At 37.2% G+C, this 20,854-nt stretch overlaps 1 non-coding gene and 1 pseudogene across 1 annotated transcript; one reads left to right on the top strand and one right to left on the bottom strand.

Annotated features, from left to right (window-relative positions):
• Nucleotides 1–2,526: 2,526 nt before the first annotated feature.
• LOC116286748 (U4 spliceosomal RNA) lies at nucleotides 2,527–2,664 on the top strand. Its single transcript, XR_004195990.1, has one exon. It is a non-coding gene; the product is annotated as a U4 spliceosomal RNA (small nuclear RNA).
• Nucleotides 2,665–2,708: 44 nt separating this feature from the next.
• Nucleotides 2,709–5,193, bottom strand: LOC116286736 (ras-related protein Rab-30 pseudogene; annotated as a pseudogene).
• Between the last annotated feature and the right edge of the window lie 15,661 nt (nucleotides 5,194–20,854).

The raw sequence follows: 20,854 nt of genomic DNA, 5'->3' as shown, positions 1-20,854 counted from the left end.
AATGCTCTCTTTCGATTTCTTCCGAAATAGATAGAAATGTCCAAATTAAGCACTAAAATTTGCAGACGTTTTGACTATAACTAGCTGAAAATATCTCTGCACATCCGTACGGGAACTTTCTTAGCGTCAACCTTGTCAAAAACATGGAGGTGGCAAAGGGTTCTAGAATTTTTAATCCCTTTTTAGTCTCAAGGATGACGGACAGAATCTAGATGAACTAAAGGAAAGCCAATTGCAAACCCAACTTAAATTTTATCGAACCCTGAAACACATCGAGCTAACCTTAAACGACCTCTGGACTGATCAAAGCTCGGCGCACAGGTCACCCACAGATTGAATTAATGAAGAAATAGAAAACGCGCGTGTGTGCTGTGGGCACGCAGGGGTTCATATGGCAGAACACGAGACTAGAAGTGTTAGGAGAAGCACGACGCGTAGCGGTTTGCTCCTCGGCACTTCTCGGGTGTTCTTCCAATTCCCAAGGGTTTCATAACTGCACACAGACCAGCAAGCAACTTTTTTATTTCTTTTAGAAAATACAAATTACAATAACCGTTATTTTGGATAGGAATGACGCAACTGAAAGTACGCGTATGTGCTGTGTGCTCTCATAAAGCACCCGCTCCCAACCAATCAGAAAGCTAGATTGATAACAGTTATTTTATAAAGTACCACTGCTGCTAATTAAATCGGTGGGAAAAAAATTATGGATATTTGGGTCCAAGAAATATAAATTACGAATAACGAGAGTCCCCTGCCCCTCCTCCCCCCCCCCCCCCCCCCCCCCCTTCGAACCTACCACAGATACTAAGGACTCCCCTGCTTCCAACCACAGCCCCATTTGTTTCCAATCCTTCTCCTTGAGATCTAAACAACACAGGAGTCCCAACATACATAAACGACTTTCAATAGTCGCCTGAGAACTAAGAATATCGGTTCCACAAATTTATCATTAGCATTCGTATTATAAGAAGGTTATACCGGAATAGTCCAGGATTATTTTCTGAATGCTTGCTATTTAATATTAATATTTTTGAGTCACCGAGGTCAACCTTGCGAAAAAAAACTCGAAATGGTAGCTAGCTAGGAGCAAAGAGTATAATTTTGGCCGCATTTTACCGACAAAAGCTGATCACATCCAACTATCTTTGTGATTTAGACCTCGGCCCATTCAAAAGCATTGACATATCGTATCTTGTTCCTCTTCGAATCCCTCATTTTACTTCGAGTTTTTGTTCCCTAATTCTACAATTTCTTATCACAATGCTCGCATAATTTTTTCTTCAAGATACTTTAAGTACGAATTAATTTAGTTAATTAAATTGTAAGTCCTATTTTACATTATTAGATCTATCTTGTGTGGCAGGTCTGCCCATAGGCAAACCCACCGATTCTGGAGAAATTTAAAAGTCAATGACCTATATGCTTGAAGTTCGATATCACAATCAGGCATTCTAGACTAAACTCTCTTCGCTGATAAGTATGGGATTACCAAACATTAAGATGCGTGACGTATGGATCAACTTGTGTCATGCTCTGTACGTGATCAAATACGTACGTTCAGATCAACTTACTAGTTGTTTTGGAATATTGATATGAGTATTATACACTACAGTCGTCAAATATATCTGAATTTATCGGACTCTTTAAAGAAATCCTTTATTTTATGCTTAACTATAAGTCTAGTGTTTTGATGAAAACAGCTAGACACCTAATACTCCTCAACACATACGCCGGGAGTAATTTTATTCCCTAATTTCGAGATCACTTTCAATGTTTTGCTTTTAATTCCCTGTGTTTAAAAACGACTTAGTAATACTTGGAAGTTATTTGAGTCGAATATAGTAGTAACATTAACAGCTTAGAATGATAAAGTGATGGATCAGGTATTTCGCAAGATATAAAGGCGATAAAATATAAGTTCTTGAATACACTAATAGTACTAGTTGTCAACAAGGAAACATTGACATCACTGACATCGATATCACTAGCACCGAAAAATCTCTGTAATCAAAGATTATTTTATATATCATCGTTTACTCATACTTTACCAGTCGTTATAAGACCAGTATACGTAAATCATTAGACTTGGATGGCTTTCATTACAGAAGTAGATTTAATTTTCACCGGCATCAAAGGTGTCAAATACATTACTTTTAGAACCGTATTTTCTCGAGACATAGAAGAAGTTGGGCCTTTTGGTGAGATATTGTTTTTTATTCCATTGCGTGACACACTTCAGCGAGTCGAAACATCATTATGGTAATATCGTACAATGCGCAGTAGCTCTTCAAAACTTAACATTGAGCGCATGTTTAGGAGATCATGAGAATCTGTTCTGTTCGTCTCTGTCTAGGTTTTCGCTTACCAAAACGATAAATTCACATTATATATATTTCTGTGATTGAAATTAGTGTTTTGGAAAGAAAATAAAAGCATTTGAATCTGATTTTTTTACGGTACACGCTCCCACATGTCTTAGCGGTGTTTGATCGAAGTCTTTGTTTTGGAAGACAAATTTTCCTTAGCTTTGCGCAGTGGCATTACCGTAGCCAGTGAGGTCTATCCGAGGCGCGGTTATTGCTGATTGAAAACTTTTCCCAATATCCCGCAAGACGACTTGTAATACAGTCGGCTTTGCAATTTTTGAAGGCCTGAATAAGGCCATCCATAAACCAAAAAAAATAAAATAAAAGAAGAAGGTAAAGTAAGATTATTATGTATTTTATTTTCCATAATCGGAGATTTAATTTCAAACTAGTTTACTAGCTTCTTTACGTCCACTGTGTTCAGCTTACCAATAACCGATGGCATCAAATGTACCCGATATGCCAACGCAGCTCAAACTAGCTAGTTTACTGTCTAGTTCTCTTTTTATTCCATGGTGTTAAGTTTACCTCCTGTATAACTCGTGGACGATCGTCGTAGCTCAAGACTAGTTTTCGACTTTTTTTATTCAATGTGCTTACTCAAACGTTATTACCGAGACTTTACAGTGAAGTGTTCGAAATATTTTATTCATTTGGCTTAAAAATAGGAAGTGTATGCATAGAGAAGTCTGCAAGACATAATAATTAATTGACGATAAAATAGATACGATTTGCCTTGAGGAAACATGCATTGGATGAATCTAGTTTTGAAATAAAAATGTTTTTGTGATAGTGATACCCGATAACGACTGCGAATAATACAGAATTATTTGAACTCGCAGCATGTAAAACGTGAAATTTTGTGATTCAAAAGCCGAGCTACGTAAGTTTTAACTTATTCATGTTTAACTTAACCTTTCAAATTTCTGCTCTTCAGCTATTAGTAATCTTAGAATCAGTAACCTAATACAAGGGATGTTAGGAAAAGATCATACTTAAGTATCATGCATTTTGTTTTTATTTCTCGTCTTGTGAAACTCTATAGGCTCGTACATGATTATTGCTTTCAAGATATGAGTACTATTTAGTATGACGGGGGTCAATTTTGAGCTTCAAATCTAAGATAAACTCTGACGTTAAAAAATGATTAAGAAGTGTGGGGTTTTTAGTAGATTAATAATTGAAAACTTCTGGAGAAAAATCGGGTTGAAGAATATCTGTCAAACGAAGGACGTTTTTTTTTGTATAATAGTGTCGAACATTTCGGTTTTTATGCTTGCGCTGAAGGATTTGCTTACTGTGTCAGTGAAGCACAGATTGTGTGACATTAAAAAGCAATGAACTGAATCAAAGGTACATGTAAATAAGGCCAAGTACAATGTGTGCTTTTCAGAAGGTCTTTATACAAAGCGTTTACTTCCACGCGTGTATGACTTTACCGCGCCTTTCCTGTAAGACAAAATACCATAAAATATCTTATTACCTTCTTCTTCCTTCCGAAGTTTGCAGCGACAAAATTTCGACTTTTTCTTTCATCCAGCAAGCTAGCGCGCCAGGTTTAGGACATATTTTTTTCTATTGAAATTCAAACTAAGAAAAACAACAGGTCGTATGTCAAATCCTTTCTTATGTTAAGCAACGGAGTTTTGAATATTCTCGCCACGTGCCCACGTTGGCTAAAGACACAGTCTATCGGTAATAAAGAAAGTTAATAAAAACCTGTTTTATTGTTTAATTGAAAGAAAACCTTTAGCATTGAATCTTTTTTAAGATCTTTAAGTGTACTTTACAGCTTCTTTGCGAATTAACCAAGAAAATAAAATAGGTCTTTGATATATAATATTTTTGCTTATAATTCCAGGAGAAATAAGTCCATTATTATAGACCATATTTACAACAGCTTTTATCAGATGTAGTTTCTTCTCTGCTTGAAAATAAATTATTCAATTCGCTCTTCTTCTTGGATTTCAGATTCGCTTTTCCATGGTCTTTAGCCGAGAAAAGTCAAACACCAGTTGTCATAAATGTATCAATTCTTTCACTGTATTTCAGTTTTGTGCTAGCAAAGCCGTTGAAGCTGGATCCCGGTTGTTAAAGCTTTCTCTTATTCTATGTAAGCCCATTTTTAGCAGCCCTGTAGGGCCAGAATTTGGTGGGCAATTATCATTCGCATCCACACTTGATCTATTTTTTGCGTTTTCTCGTAATTGTTCTGCTAATTCAGTGATGAGAATTTCGACATTATCGTCCCATTTTGCAGAGGTTTCCAAGTACAGGAGATCCTCAAATTCAGCCAGATTTGCCGCAGATCGTGTGTTCACTTTTCTACTGGCTCCTTTTAAGTCCGTTTTATTCCCTACCAAGACTTTCATCACATTTTTGGCGGCATATCGCTGAACATTCACCAGCCATTGAGGTATACTTGCGAATGTTCCTCTGTTCGTGATGTCGAAGACTAAGACTACAGCATCAGCACTTCTGTAATAAGTTTGTGTCAATCCACGGAATTTTTCTTGTCCTGCAGTATCTGTACATTGTAGTTTGACTCTATCGCCATGAATATCCAAAATCCTGGTTCCGATATCAACACCAACGGTCGAAGAATTATTTTCACAAAAATAACCTTTGGTAAATCTTCGAATGAGCGACGTTTTCCCGACTCCAGGATCACCAATTACGAGAACTTTGAATGAGTATTTACAGTCATCCATTGGTGAAGATTCCTTCATACTACCATAAGCTATGAGAGAGTCTTGAATGAATGATTAGTGTTTTCTTGTTGAAGTTCTCTTCCTTTATGTCACAAGTCACTCCCACTGGATTTATACCACAGGAAATAAGGACCACCTCTTCCGGTTTTTTCAGCCTATCGTCACGAAGAGCGGTTTTTTTTTTTCAGATCGCTTGCGTTGATAAAACTCCCGACATTGAGTCACGCAGACAACACATGTTATAACATACGCACTCATTTTCCTTTATTTTTATAACATAAGGAATTTTTATCATTAAGTATCAATGACGAATATAAATAAGAGGTAAAAGAAATAGGCGCGCGTGCGTATAATGAAACAATGGCTTTCGTTTCGATACATTGACAATACCTGAAACTGAAACGCGCGCATTCGTTCGTGGAAGTGTCAATCTTGAAGCAGCTCCACGAACACTGAAAAAACAATCAAAAATAAACACAAAAATAAATTCAAAATATTTTTTAAATTCAATTTTTAAAATCAAACCTATAATATTCTAGTTTGTTTATACCTCCAAAATTAATCTTGACAAATAATATCTAAAACAAATACTACACTCTTGGTGACAGAGACGAAGTTTGCTATTATTTCCCCTTCTCGCTTTACGTAAAATCCCAAAAATGGTATATTAGCGTTACACAAGTATGAGTACAATTTGAAAAAATAGTTGAAATATGTAAGAAATACGGAAGGGGAACAAGAATAAACCGGCATTTTTATTTATTTATTTATATTTGCGAAGAAGCGTTCAAATCGATAGAAGTTTTTCATTTCATTTTTCGTTAAATCCAGATATCTCACACATTTATTTAGGTTTAAGTACTTCGCTTCTTGTCTATAAGTATTATTTGACAAGCCGGTAAAAATAGAAGATTCTAGCAGTGCATTAGGCAAAAGCCTCCGGTATCTCTCAAAGACGTAAATACATCCTTGCATGGGGACTCAAAAGTCGAACTAAATAATTCAAATTGAACATTTTGACATTACAGTGCACTCTCAAAAAATGTCTTCTTGGATTACTGATAGAGACATCTTGTTTTGCAATCATAGGGTTTTAGTTCTAAATATGGAACTGAAAATCGAAAAACAGAGTTAAATATAGTGAGGTATTTTGAAGGTTTCTGCAGTGAATGAAAGGCGAAAGAGAAACTAGAGAAGTTGGTTGAAGTCGTGCTCATTGTCAACAAAAATTACGATAAGGTTTGATAACAAAAATAAATAAATAAATAAATTTGCGTCTTAGAGCGTAGAAGCATGTATAGCTTTTGAACCGTAAAAAAACTATTAAAAGCTGTCTCAGAGCCGATTCAAGCCTTTCACGGGAAGTTAATCAAAGGTTAATAGTTATTTTTTTATCAAGAATAATGATATTGCATGAGATGATAATCGTTGTCTCTTAACTTTGAGTCATAAATAATAATTTTGATTTGCAGTAAGATATATTTATATGGTAGCGGTAGTCATTTGTGTGGAAAGGTAGCAAATATTGCTTCACTTCAGTTGAGAAAAAAATAAACAAAAAAATATTTCAAACGTTTTTTAAACCACAGTATTTCAAAGAATTGCTAAAAATGTCAAAGTAGTATTTTTATGGTCTTAATTTTTGCAAAGGATCGAATTTACCATTTTCACCATTTTCCCCCCAACCTTTTGAAAGGAAAAAGTTCAAAACTATGCTATTTTTGGGTCACTGTTAATGCGAGGAAAAAGATTATTACATTTAGCACACGTATTTTCAACTTCGTATAGTACGAAGTCTGAGTTTAACCTAATTAGCAGGGTCAAGAAATCCTCCCTAGTCAATTAATCTATCATCACTTCTTTCGAGGTTCTCCAAAAATGAAGCCTGATATCTCAGCGATATCTGAATCTTTTTTTAGAGCCAAAAGCTGGAAAAGGTGTGCGGCTTTATGTGTAGTTAGGGCTTGGTTTTGACATTACTTCCTGTATGATCGGTGACTCATAGAAAACGAGCAAAACAGCATGAAGAAAAGATAGCCTTAAAAGACGACATAACTGAAGCCAGTGGTCGAGTAACAATACGTATACGTAGATATAAGGACTTTTCACCGTCTTAGTGCTTCCAGCATTATATAGTATTTTCGACGAAAGAGGAACTCAAAACTATACATGTGATTCATCACAAATTCATGTTTTTTCTGTAAATAAATCCTAAGAGAAGTTGGAATTCTAGTCAGACATTCCCTTCTCCACCCGAAAAGAAAAATTCTTTCCACTATCGGTTTAGTTTGTAATTATTTACATTCTTTTCATTGCGAAAATAGCTAATATTTGGTAACTCGAGAAGAGGAATCCAAGTGAAATGGTAAGGTGTCACTGAAAACAGGAAGTGACGAACAATTCTCGGAAAATATCCCCTGAATAAATAATGAATGTGTGGGAAGAAGCGAATGATATATGTTCGTAAAAAGAGAAAAATAAGAATGCTGAATTGTACTAATTTAGGAATTTTCTTGGTTAGAGAAAAACAGCTTATCTTTGACATTTTTCAGAAGAGTGAAATTCGAAGGTCATAGTTTAATTTTTGGTTGGTGACAATTGTGTAACGGTATTTTGTCACGTTATCGTTTGTGACATTTTACAATCATCGAAAAATTGATAGTGTTAGGCATACTAGAAATAACATGAATTGGTAAATCTTAAAAAAGTAAAAAAAAAAAAAAAAAGAAAGAAAAAAAAATCTTGAAAAAGTATAGAAAAAAACGTGCATGCAATCTCGCACTGATCATATTCTAATTTTTTTGTCATATCTCAAATTTTATTGTACTCTGTATTCGTAGTGGAAGTAATTTTATTAATATTTAGTAACCACACAATTTTTTTTCATGTGGTTACACCGATTATGAACTGTACTCCCGCATAGATATCTCTTCATTTGTGTTTCAATGCAATTTGTTCGTCATGTACTAAAATTTTTAAACAGCTGTTTTAACCACATCGACCTTTGGCCAAGGTAAACGACAGCAAATAAATGGAGAAGAAAAATGATATTTGAAAAAAAATTGATGTAATATTAATAAATTAAAAGAGAACGAATGAACGAATGAACGAATGAACGAATGAACGAATGAACGAATGAACGAATGAACGAATGAACGAATGAACGAATGAACGAATGAACGAATGAACGAATGAACGAATGAACGAATGAACGAATGAACGAATGAACGAATGAACGAATGAACAAACGAACGAATGAACGAACGAACGAATGAACGAATGAACCAAGAAAATCAAACAGATGTATGAAAGATAAAATACTAAATGAATGACTAGACTTCTTTATCTAGTGTGCCATTCCCTAGAGCATCATATTATTCCCTAAGGCATCACTTCTTTGTTTAATGGTTGCATATGAGAGAACGCGTAAATATGTATACAAGCCAAACCTGAAATAATTTTTTTTCAAGAAAATGACACTTAGTCTTAAATGGGAAATAATTACGCCCAAGGTAAGCCGGTCTATTAAATAAACGAAAGAATCGAGGGCGGATAGATGTAACCCAATACTTCGGCAAATAAAACTATCAAGCTGTTTCAACTGAATGTCATATAATAACAGTAACTGAATCGATTCTATTCATAATCATCTCTAGTTTCGTCCGGGAGTCTTCAGGTGGCTAGCTTTGCAGTGGTCGACTTTCAGCAGCCTTTGGAAACAATTCTATGAATAATGCCATGTATCTAATTACTTTTATCGAAAGTGTTAACGAGCCTGTAGGAGTTCAATTCCAAAACCCTTTCTAATTTACTAATGTACTGGCTAATGTAAAATGAATACTCATTCGAGAATTTGAGTCCCCATTGCGTCATATATAGGCCATTACGCGAATATCTTCAACAAGTTTTTACTTTTCTATTTTAATTTTACTCCTTGTTGATAATATCTTAATAGATACATAAAGCTCGTCAACTAATTTTCAAGCGCAACCTTAGGGTATAATCAAAAATTTGAACGTCTTTGAGAACAACTGAAGTAATTCAAGTTCCTTGAAAAGAGTTGTTTATTTATTTGAGAGCGTCCATTTGCTCGCGAGGGCTTTAAAACAAATATAAACTACAGCACAAGAAGTGGTATTCTCAAACATATATTCTTTCCAAAATTACATATTTCAACTTCACTTTCTTATGGTGGGGTTTATTTTTAAAGATTAGTTTGTCCAGTTTTTTTTTCCTGGAAGGTAAAGGTGCCATTATTCAGAATTTTTAATAGCATCGCAAAGTGACCTCGGGAAGGAGTCAAAAAGTATACAAGTTTCAATGTTCTATACGTGTGTGGTTTTTAGTTTTTACGATTTGTTTAGTAAACAACAGATAGAACAGTGAAAGCCGAGTCGAAACCACGTGATTTCGAATTCGCTTCTCTCAATCTGAACCAATTGGCCAATCAGCGAACAATTTCTTCAAACAAAGCTCAATATTTCCTATTTGAGCTCGATAAACGACAGCTTTTAATTGAAGATTAAAAAGATAAAACTCATCCGCCTAAAGATTCGCCAAATATCTTTTAGAAAGGGTATTTTTCATTGTTGTTGTTGGAAAATGTTTCGTTTTGAAAAGATAAAGAAAATACTTGGAAATCTTCGCAGTGGCAAACAATGCATTGCGCTCTTAGATTCCAATTCACCTGGGAGAAACCTGGTTTATTCAACTGTATTTAAAACCACAATATTATTGAAGCCTTCCCGGTGCCACCGAAACCAGCTTTGTTTAAACTGCTGAAGGACTTTGTTTTGGACAAAAGCGATAGGTTTAGTCAGTACGTCTATGTGTATCTAGCGACAGCTTTGCCGTTTCTTTGAGCAATTTATTTCAAGTGAATCATAATCTCTAGCTAGTAAGAACAAACAGTCGTTATTTGCGTGATCACTGATCACGCCAACAGATAATAATTGACATTTGCAACACACGAATTTCGTAGAAACGTCATAAAATGCTCATCGGAGACGGACCAGGAGGAACCAATGGCAAGAAAACAGGCCGGAAAGCTGTCAGAGACTTCCAAAATGTCGTCTAGCTATATATCAATTCAGTTTGAATATATGACGAATAAAAGTCATATTTCATTACACATTTCAAGAAAAAAATGATTGAAAAGCGATTGAATGCGTATAAAAGACGGACCTAGAGGAAACAATGATGCCAGGGAAAAGAAAGACTGCAAAACTGTCAGACATCAGACTTCAAAAATACGGTCTACTAATTTCAGTGGGATATGTTGCAAAAACAAGGTCATATTTCAGTACAAATTGCATTAAAAATTATATTACCGGTAAATGAATACATTGCTCGAATTAAGAGGAACCAATGTCGCCAAAAGAAAGAAATTCGATCCTGTAAACAAAGGCTCCCAAATTGTCAATTGTTTTCTTAGATATATAGCGAAAGGTGATATCTATGAATATATCAGTGAAAGGTCATATTTTAGCAGTGAAATTGTTTACAAGAGATACAACGCATCATTTTAGCAATAAATAGTTCGGAAATGAAAAAGAATTGTTTGCAAAACAAGAGTGACATGCGATACCGATATACGGACCTTTTTGTCGTCGTGTTTTTACAATATTTTAAATTTTGCCCTTGAACTTCTCGATTCCCATTAGTCCTGGTTTATTAAAATAGTCCCTTCCCAAATTCGAGGTTAGACCTTCATACATTTACTAATGTATTTTATCAACTGCTAAGTAAACTGACTCGGGAGTCATTGTCCACTCAAGCTAAGCAAATTCGGGAAAGGTTATTGTACCTCACCGCATGAGCGACACAGTGTCTTTCTTTGCTGGTAAAAAAAGCACACTGCACATAATCAATGAAAATGTTATTGTTATAAACGGACAAATATATCTAAAAATCAGCTTCGCCATTATGCCGAAATGTCCATTCGAACTCATTATCAGGTTCGTCGAAAATTGCGTTTTACTCCATGCAATTTTTGCTTGAATTTTTTTTATAAAAATTAAATATGAACAGAAATTAAAGGAAACGGCGTGTATGGTTGCATGACCTAGGCCGGTGAGAGTCGAGAGCTGGATTTGGTGGGCGCGGGTTCTATATCCTGTACTTGGGCTCCCCCCCCCCCCCCCCCCCCCCCCACCGGTTTAACTGGTTTTTTCTCCCTACGCCAAAATAAACTTCTAAATTCCATTCGGACCCATACAATGGAAGAACAGCCACTTTACCGGCAACCGTGAATGATAATTCCCACTTATTTTATTCCTACTTTTTTTTCTTCTTCCTATACGACAACCTGTCGCCAACATGGCCAAACAGACTAAATTCGAAACGAAAATCTAAAAAATAACTTTAAACCACTTTTGTTATCTTTTCAAAAAGAGTGTATTTTACACACCGTGCAAGATTAGATGACTAAATAATATGGCGGTTTTTGTATAATGCTTTCAGAGGATTAGTGTAGTTTTCGCAAACCTGTGACTTCAAAGGCTTTCCGCCGCGTGCCAGACTTCAACATCCAGCAAAAATGTCAATTCTTTTATATGGATTAAAATCTGGATTATGGTAGATTATTATTGCTATGATATAAAGAGTGTTCTCTTATTTTCTTATTATGATGAGAGTAACAGCTTTTCGGATCTATTAACGCAGTACGTTATTCCAAGGTTTTCAAAAAGCTGCCAAAAAATATTACAAGGTTTAATATGCTTCTAGATTGTTCTTTTTAAAATTCGGCTCATTGAAAGCTGCTCTTTCGAATTGACCAAATCCACGTACTTGGGCGCAATGTTTTGCCCATTTCAGACCATGTGTCATTCCCTTAACAATACGTTTCTTTCTTTGTGTTGTACCCATATTCATGTGTCTTCTCATGTGCATCGTTAAAAGAAGAAATGGTACTCAAGGGAATGACAAGTGGTCTGAAATGGGAAAATAGTGAATACACCGATGCTAATATGAGACAAATATTCTAGTAAATTAATGCTAGCAAGTTTTTTTAATACTCTTAGATAGAAAGGAAGCCGAAATATCAACACCAAAAGGCCCTAAACGTGGCTTCTTTGGGAAACCCCAGACACTTCATGCAGTGCAAAACATCTCTAGCTACGAACAAGCATCCATGGTCAGTACATGCTAATTTCTCGGTAAAGCTCGTAGAAGCGATGGAAAAAGGTTTCGTGATCGGCTCTCTGCTCAAGGCCATTTCCTTTCCGGCATTCATCTTACAGGAAAGACAATATTGTAAATGATAAGAAAACAAAGCAAATAGTGAACGCAGAAAACTCAAAGTGAAAACCACAGGAGCCTCAGACATATGGTATTTAGCTTTTGTCAGCGTTGTTCATGATTGGGTTAAGGCGCAATCGACTATTTTAGCTTCGAACTGTTATGGTAATAAGACACCACTGCGTATTGAGGGCTAGGAAGCCAGGAGAGAACTGCTCAAAAAAGATAATGAAAAACGGGCCGAACTCAAAATTATATTGATCTCAACAGAGGCGGCGCATTGCGGCATTTTTACGCTGTCAGTTTTACGTTGTCATGAAAACTAGCTCGTAGTGCGAACCCTGTAACATGCTGTTACAGTTCCGCCTTCGAGCATTTTGATTGGCTAAGCGCTAGCAATGAATGACATCGCACGCTGTGATTGGTTCCAAGGATTCCTTATTTCTGCTGTACCACGATGGCTAAGTATCGCGCGCCTTGCGCCATGTGATGTGATGTTCCGTGTCCGGTGTCGTCTAAGAATGATACCAAATCTATTAGTAATTATAACCTCTTATGATAATAGTCTTTTGAAATGCACTTCCAATTAATATTCAAGGAAATATTATCAAATGTCTTTAAAAGTGTTTTTCCTGCTTGTCTTCCATAGCCTTTGTATTTACTGATTATTGGACTGATAAATTGATTATGTAGTGTTTTAAAAACGAGTAGGAGTGTTTTATCAGGTATAAAAGCACGAGGCGTAGCCGAGTGCTTATATACCTGATAAAATACGATCTACGAGTTTTTTTAACTGCTTAAAACACTTATGAACAATTCATAAGATTTTGGTTCAACTGGAGCCACCATACACGTCACAAACATGGATTTTTATACTTCGATAGAGAATTGACGTCACGGGCATGCGCAACCAGATTCAATAGAAGCTCCCACTCGTTGGATATTACGTGCCAAGGCAAAGACAGGCACGATAGTCAAAGATATTTAGGGTTGACTATGACCTTGATGAAGCTCTATGTCTTCATCTAAACTTGGATGCATACTTCATCCCTGATGAAGTCATCCTCATAGTATTCGAGTGGTCACATGTGTCTTTATATAAAATCACTTGAATACTAATGAAGAGGACTTTATTGGATATAATGGTTCATGCACGTGACGTGTATGGTGGCTCCAATTGGACCATAAGCTTATGAATTATTAATGAGTGTTTTAAGTATTAGGCAATCTATTATTTCTTATAAAATCAATCTCTTATTTATCAGCTATACTAACACTTTCTCTATATTCATAGGACTTTTGTCTCCAACCAAACTAACCAATCACTATCCGTCATTTACGGAGAAGCAATCACCAAGGTGACTATGAACAAATGGTTGGACCTCAGCATCAGAATTCACAATACCAAAATATCTTACTCAGGACAAGGAGAACTAAATAACTTTACTGGAACACTGAATCACGTGACAGGAATTGCAAATGTTTATGTTGGTGGAGTTCCTGTGGTGTGGAAGAGTGAGGGGAAAAGTTTTCAAAATTTCACGGGTTTTATAAAAGAATTGCTTGTCGTGTGTAAAACAAATGATTCTAATTCAGCAGTGGTATCTTCTGCAGTTAAAAGCGCCACTTTTCGTTGTCTGGGAACGTGTAATTTCTCACGAACAAGAACAACGAATCGGGGAAAGGTTATATCTCAATCCTCTCTTTCAACTTCGAGAAAATCTCCACCAACTGCGTACACCACAGATATTGTATCAAGGAAGAGTAATCGCATTAACGCAGCGAGCACGACTCAAAGGTCGGGATTTTTAAACAATTCTTTGGAGGTGAATAATATTGATATAGTGATGACAAACTCTAAAAGATCGCCTCCGCAAAGCACCGCCAAAGCTTCAGGAATCGCAAAAATCTACCAAGTTACTGTTATCTTGATAATCTTTCTCTTCGCGGCTGTTTCGTTGTATGTGCTTGGGATGATAGTCAAGAACAAGGTTCAGCAGTACCGTGCGAAGCTCCGTGAAGAACAGCAGCTTAATATTGACACGGGTAGTAACAAGTGCCTCGCTGGGAGAGGCGCTGAAGATAGGAACTCCTTCACTTCTAACTTGTGCGACATAGAAACAGTAACCAATATCAATGAGCAGCAAACTAATAGATTTTGGCGGGAACGAGGGGCCAGGTTGAAGGTGCATCAAGGCAACCAACTGCGCATGTCAGCATCGACCCAATCACTGATGTCCAATCTAAATGATATGGAGAGTGCTGCTAATCAAGTAAAATTTTGGCGGGAAGGAGGGAAAAAAGCAAACCAAGTGCGCATGTCAGCGTCGACGTATTCCTTAAGTTCTCGACGTAGTAGTGCTCCTGTTTGTGAGAGCAGCTTATTCGTGACACCCCGACCGCTGAGAAAACGAGAGGGAACATCTTCGTCTAAAGACATTCCTCGCGTTGTCTTGACAAGCGCATGCGCACAAGACGATAAAATTACCATCAAGCGAGGCAATCCAATCAAAAATATCCATGGAAGAGCTACTAACACTTTGATTAACGTCAATGGAAAAATACCAGTGAAAGGAATGGAGGAACGATACAACGAGGAAGGAGGACATAAAGGGGAAGGAAAATGCAAGAGCTTTAAAAATGCTGATAAAATGCCAGGATTTGCGTTGAACCCAAAGGAAAACACAGGGAATATGTCGTACAAATGGGCTTACATCCGCCCCGACTCTGAGACTGAGTGCAGCGAGAACGAAAGAATGAGACAATCTAGTAAAACAAACAGATTTTTTGATACTTCTTTTAGGCCATGTTCTCTACGAATCCTGGAGACAAATGAATCGGAGGAAGAAGACGAAATTCATGATAATAAGGACAAAAACTGCGATGAATTCCAGACCTTTAGATGCAGAAGCAGTGACAATATTTGTCGAGGAGGCGAGCGGATGAAAATCTCTTATGATCCTTGTTTGAGTTCCAGTCAAAGTGAAAGGTTGGTGTGTTTCGGGATCCATTCTGCGTCTTCTGATCCTAGTGTGGTTTCATCATCAGGAGGCAATCTCATGTGTGACTGCTCAATACAGCAACGACTTCATAGCAGTTATCACGATACGGCTTCTGGCCCCGAATTAGAATCACAGCACCTCGATGCTTTTCTGGATAGCTTCCTGTACAATAAGAGCTGCCCTGTAGATTTAAAGAACGAAAACTGTACGAGTTACGTCCAAGAAAATGATGTACTTCACAGTAGACAACCTAAACTCGACAATAACCAGAGTTTTTTGAAGACCAATGAAACGTATATTAAACTGTTAACAGACAGTAAAGACTTGGACGTCCCGAAGATTCCATCGTCTCCTCCTCCACCACCACTGCCTCCATCTTCGTTACAGCTACAGCAAAAGAAGCGACAACAACTGCAGCTGGATCAGCTGCCTTCTTTTCTTATCTCAAAAGAAATCTTATCTCAAAACAACCAGGAAAAGAATATCAATGGTCAAAGGGGTCGACTCTTGCGAGAGCCAAAGTTTGACTTACCCAATCCTCGACCTCATTCAAGTTGCAACTTTACACGAACGGATGATGTCGACGAGGATTTGTACCATCCAATCAGAATGACACACGCGTCGTCGTGTGACTCGATCCCCCAATGGGTTGTCACGCCATCCTCGTCAAAAAACAGCAATGAATCTGTTGAGGACAGCGCATGCGGACGACAAAATATTTTTTCTTCTCAACAAGGAGTAAATCAAACAAAAACTCAAGAATGTGGGAAACCAATATCACGTGACGCTGATGTTGCTAATAGCAACGGCCTCGACAACAGCGCACAACAAGCTAAGGTCTCTAATCAACAGGTAGCGAGAAAGACAAATAACCAAACATTGAAAAAGCTTATGCCGGACAGCTCACGTGACGTCCCTGTTGCCTCCAGTAGCAACGGATTCAAGAACCCATGGATTTTAAGGCCAAACGTGTTGTCAAAGAAGAACGAACATGCAATCCAAAGAAAGCCGGTTCTTCAAACCAAACACCAGGTGAGTCGGTGGAACCCACGTCAGATAAAACCGAAGTCATCTCTTTCAGTTAATAATAAAGATGGCGAAGGAGGAGGAGAAAAGAAAGTGTTGAGGCGCAGTTCTTGGGCAAGCGGGAATCGCCCGAGTGAATTTGAGCTCGCTTTGAAGGGGACCGTGCCTGTGAAGAGGCCGCCAAGTAATGCAAGTGTTCTTTTGAAAGTGCCTGGCTCAAGGACGAGACCACAAAGTGAAACTATGTTCTAGGGTGTGAAATCATCGGCCATTTCTGAGATTGACGGCAAAATTAATAAGCCGGCGCATTCTGGTCTACTGAGCTTCGGTATAAGACGACATTGTAAAGTCGAACACTTGAAAGAACGAGACCACAAAGTAAAACTATGTTCTAGGATGTGAAATCATCGGCCTAAGATTGACAACTTTAAAGTGTATATGACACGAAAACATTCCATCATTTAAAATGTATAGTTTGTTAGTAATAATAAATATATCGTAACAAAATTTGTTTCAAAAGCTTATTTCTTGAGATATTTGCGAAAGTTAATCCCAATTTGTGACGTCATTTTGTTGACACGTACTCTAGATTCAGTAGTAATGTACTAAATATAAATTGTAATTCATATGAATTAACAACAAAAGACATATTTTAGTCAGCTTCATTTGATAGCTTACGTAGTACTCTTCCAATGTTGGGAAACTGAAAAGTGTACTACTTGAAATTAAGATTCTATATTCAAACATATTTCATGTATTTGCAACTAAATCTGGAGACTTGTAAACAAAATGACGCCACAACTCGTGCTAAAATTTTTTGAATTTCTAGAGAAATGCGTTTTTGGAACAAATTTAACTGTGATATTCTTATTAATGCCAATAAACTACACATTCTTAACATTAAAATTTTTTCGTGTCATATACACTTTAAATAAGCCGGTGCCTTGTCTGGCTTGAATACAAGGAGGCATTGCATCTGGCTCAAGAACGAACGACATGACCACAAAGTGAAATTATGTTCTAGGTTGTGAAATCATCAGCTGTCAGACTGACAGCATCAATAAGTTAGTGCATTCAGGTGTACCTATAGCTTTGGTACAAGAAAGCAGTTCTTTTACGTTATTACACCCAAGGTATAAAGAGGACTAATCTATTCCTAGCTATTTTGTATATATATATATATATCTATCAAAAATCTATTGTAAAATCTTTTTATCGTTTCAAAGTCAGAATCCTATCCTCATCTAACTTGCGTCAAGCCTGGTTTTCAAAAACAACGAAATAGCAAAATAGAGCTTTTTAATATGCTACGCGTAATGTACGTTTAGGAAAATTGCTCCGGGGTCCGAAATTAAAGATGCGGTTTTGTAATCGATTTTCATCAATTCAGGAAACTCACGTTTATGAAGGGTCATGGCGTAGCCGTAGTTACTCGCCTCTCAGATTCCTGGACTCAGCATCACGTGTGAGTAGATCGACGGTTTGCTGCATGCGTTTCTACCTTAATTCGAGGACTTTTTCCCGGATTTCTCAGATTTTTCTCCTTCCCCAAACCTACATTCTAAATTCGATCTGTGAGTTAGCCCTGCCCTTGACTTTGACCAGCCGGAAGTCGTTTCAGGGTATTGATAGAATTCGAAGCTTTTGGAAAATAACATTTTAACTCATTTTAGCGCCATTCCTGATAAATGGACTCAAAAATACGTCAAGCATTTAAAAGCTCTATTTAGGAAGCCGCCAACGCAACATGGAAGGAAGCTCTTTGATCCTTTCGTTGCCTAAACTCAACTACCATTTAGTCTGTTTAACTCATTTATACCTTTCTCGTCTTCAAGCGTAATCATGCAGCATCTCAGTGCTTTAGTATTATTATGACACTGACTGAAATAAACTCATGAATTGAAACCGACTAGTCGTTTTGAAGTGATGAGTCATTATCCCAGCCCATATTTTTTAATTATTTGCGCGCTATCTACTTATATGACTATTGTACAAGTGTTTTGCTAATTGTCAAGCTTACCACGCATCCTAACTGATGTCATCGATATTCTTTTTGGGGAAATTATTTATTCCTTTGAAATTCTTGATTTGAGTTATGAGTCAGTTCAGCTTCTGTCAATCACCTTTTACATGCAAAGACCGCTTCGTTCTCATGCGCAATAATCTAAAATTGGTCTCACGCGGCAGCCATGTTTGGTGAATCCCTGCGGCAAGTACAGCTTTTTCTTTGAATTCAAATGCTTTAGGATATTAGTAATTTTACTATCATAAGCTAAGCGCTTTTTCCTCAGCATTAGCATGCATTGTTAATTGAAGCAGTGGGTTTCAATATGACTCGGCCGGTGGTTTTCATACGTACGTTGGAAACGCGTGTATGTGCTTTGTGGAGTTACAAAACACGCGGTGATCGGAAGCAAACACGAGAGAAGTACGTGTTTGAAGACGGGGCGTGCGTAGCAAAGTCCGTAGCAAAGGCTTAGACGGCAGAAAGCCGAGGACAGTTAGAGGCAGTGATGGATCAAGGGCAAGAAGGAGGCAGACTTGAGAGGCGGAGTAGACTAGAGGACGGAGGCAGAAGCGTGTAGAGTCATGATCAAGTATAAAAAAGAAAGACAGGGTTGAAGGTGCAGAGGAGCGGCTGAGTTAAAGGCTGAGGCAGGAAAAAGTCTCAATGCTGGAGGGGATCGACTAAGTAACTCATTATGGACAAGATAACTAGCTAAAAACTAGTGTGAGCTGCGTCGGTGTTTCTAATGAAACAGTAATGATAAAAAGGTAAATTATACACCGTGAAAAGATGAAAAAACTTACTGACGTTTCGGACGCTAGTCCTTCGTCCTTTGGAGTAATAGAGAAAGAGGTGGTACAAAGGAGTGTTTATATGATAGAATAAGACAAAAGAAACCAATAGGAACAAGGTAGGCAAGGAAACCAAAACAAACAATCAAAAGACAAAAGAAAGGGTTAGTTGAAAGCAAAGCGTTCATTAATAAAATTATGGACGACTGAGTTAGCGTGAGTTAGTGAGCTGCCTAGAGGTATTTCATGTTTACATTAGAGGAGAAGTCAGCAATGCAGATAGAGGCACGTTCCAATTCATGCAAACATGCATGAGGAAAAAGAGGCAGTCAAATCTTGTCGTGGTCCTAACAAGTGACCAAGTTTCGGGAGTCGTCAATTATATAAACAAAACGCCGGGAAGCACTAAAATTATAAAATCCAAAACACAGAAGAAAAATGAAAATAAATAATGTAGAACTTTTCCACCAGTTTATATATATCTTTTAATGACCTATTCAAAATATTCAAGACAGAGTTTTCGAAACACAGAAAACTGACGCTTAACTAACGGCGTAAGTGAACCAGTCTCTTTTAAATCTTCAAGTGTTTTCAAGGCTCTATTAAGAAGTAGCCGTGCGAATAAAACGATTGTGTATGCTTAAAAAGTTAAAAACAATGGTGTTGAATATTAATGAATTGCTAAAGTACACAATGCTCGCTAAAACAAGAGTCTTCTTCGACAATAAGATAGCTGATGATCTAAACACTGTAATTAAGAAAGTTTGACGTCAAATGGCATTGATATCCTGCGGAGTTGTTCATAGATACGGAATAGCTTCGTAACTCGCTTCGTCTTCCTTACTCGGTTTATTCTCTAAGTCATTTAGTATGTTATCATTCTCATCAAAGTCAATCAAATTCTCTACCCGAGTATCATCTTTGCTCTCTTCATCCTTGATCCCATAACTGGTGCTTACGTCCCCGTAATTACAAAATGCGACCATTATTTTTGGGTCTACAAACAGACTTTTAAATTTGATCGATTCCGAGGCTTTTTCAGGCTTGTCAAACGAATTCTTGAACTCACATAACTGTTCCATTTTCGCTTTTATGGCGGATTCCCACTCCTTTTTGTCGTCTATCTTCGTATCTCGTTCCTCCTCTGTTACCAAGCTTTCGCTGTAATTCAGTAAATTTTCTATTTCTTCAATCCGTGCTGCTAAAGCATTTTTCTTATTATTTAACTCCCGCAAATCAAGAACAGACATTTCAGAAGCTTTCTCTATTAAAACTGCTTCGCGTTTGCGGATCGAAACAACTAGATTTTCTGCAACTTCGTGAATTTCTTCAATAACACCCTGGTAAGTTTTTGAAGTTTGTAGGACCTTGTCATCAATTTCTTCGTAAGCCTTCTTCATTGGTAGTAAAGCTTTCCTCACTGACTCGTCGTCCAACTCCATCTTAAAAATCTGTAAATAAACCTCTCAAAGGCGTTGAAGCGATTCTAATAAGGAGTCAGAGTAAAAATAACTGAGCTTTGAAAATATTGAATATTGGTTACCACAGAATGTGATGAATAATCTTCGTAATGCGTTCTCAAATGATCTGACAGCTGGTTTTTCATATGACATGTTTTTGCATTGACAATATAAATGAAAAATTTTAGCCAATGAGGGTTTAGGTTGGATATTGTATATGACCCTATAAGCCTCCTAATTTCCATTCC

This window comes from Actinia tenebrosa, unplaced genomic scaffold (genome assembly GCF_029948245.1).
Source record: "Actinia tenebrosa isolate PJP-AT-01 unplaced genomic scaffold, QUT_ActTen_1.0 PGA_scaffold2__45_contigs__length_23673736, whole genome shotgun sequence".
Lineage (NCBI taxonomy): Eukaryota > Metazoa > Cnidaria > Anthozoa > Actiniaria > Actiniidae > Actinia > Actinia tenebrosa.
The sequence above is the reverse complement of the archived record's forward strand: the minus strand, read 5'-3'. Positions and strand labels throughout refer to the sequence as shown.